The sequence below is a fragment of the Echinops telfairi genome, unplaced genomic scaffold (genome assembly GCF_000313985.2).
Source record: "Echinops telfairi isolate 266 unplaced genomic scaffold, ASM31398v2 ScPeMD7_7469;HRSCAF=8507_1, whole genome shotgun sequence".
Classification (NCBI taxonomy): domain Eukaryota; kingdom Metazoa; phylum Chordata; class Mammalia; order Afrosoricida; family Tenrecidae; genus Echinops; species Echinops telfairi.
Window position 1 is genome coordinate 95649239 of NW_022111373.1, and position 570 is coordinate 95649808.

The following is a 570-nucleotide window of genomic DNA, read 5'->3' on the forward strand; positions in this document are numbered from 1 at the left end:
AAAGGAGTGGAAGGAGGTCATTGCCATGAAACTCTGCTACAACAGTACACCATTCGTGTCTTGCTTATTTTTCAGTGAGGCAGGACAGTCACAGACTTCCAGATGGGGACCTACCCATCCCCAAAATGACTGTGGCAGGAGTGTCACATTCTTCACCTCTGTTCACTAGGTTTGTAGAACAGATTTTCTGTTGAAAGTGAACATTTGCTTAGAATTTTAAAACACCAACCGCTCACTCACATCAGTGGAGTCTGTTCTTTGTGAAAATACAATGTGAGAAAGTTTTGACATTTGAAATTTTTCCAACCCAAACAATAGTAAGGCTTACAGCTTTAGAAAGCAAACACATGCTTTCAAATGTGACGGAAAAAGTAAGGCCATTCAAGGGACTGGGCTTAAATAACAGTGTGATTCTAACATGCCTTACCAGTTGCCATGGAGTTGATGCTGACTCATGGACCTCCCATGTGTGTCAGAGTAAAACTGTGCTCATAGGATTTTATTGGCTGATTTTTTTAAATCATTTTATTGTGAGCTCTTACAATGCTTATTACACTCCATACATCAATT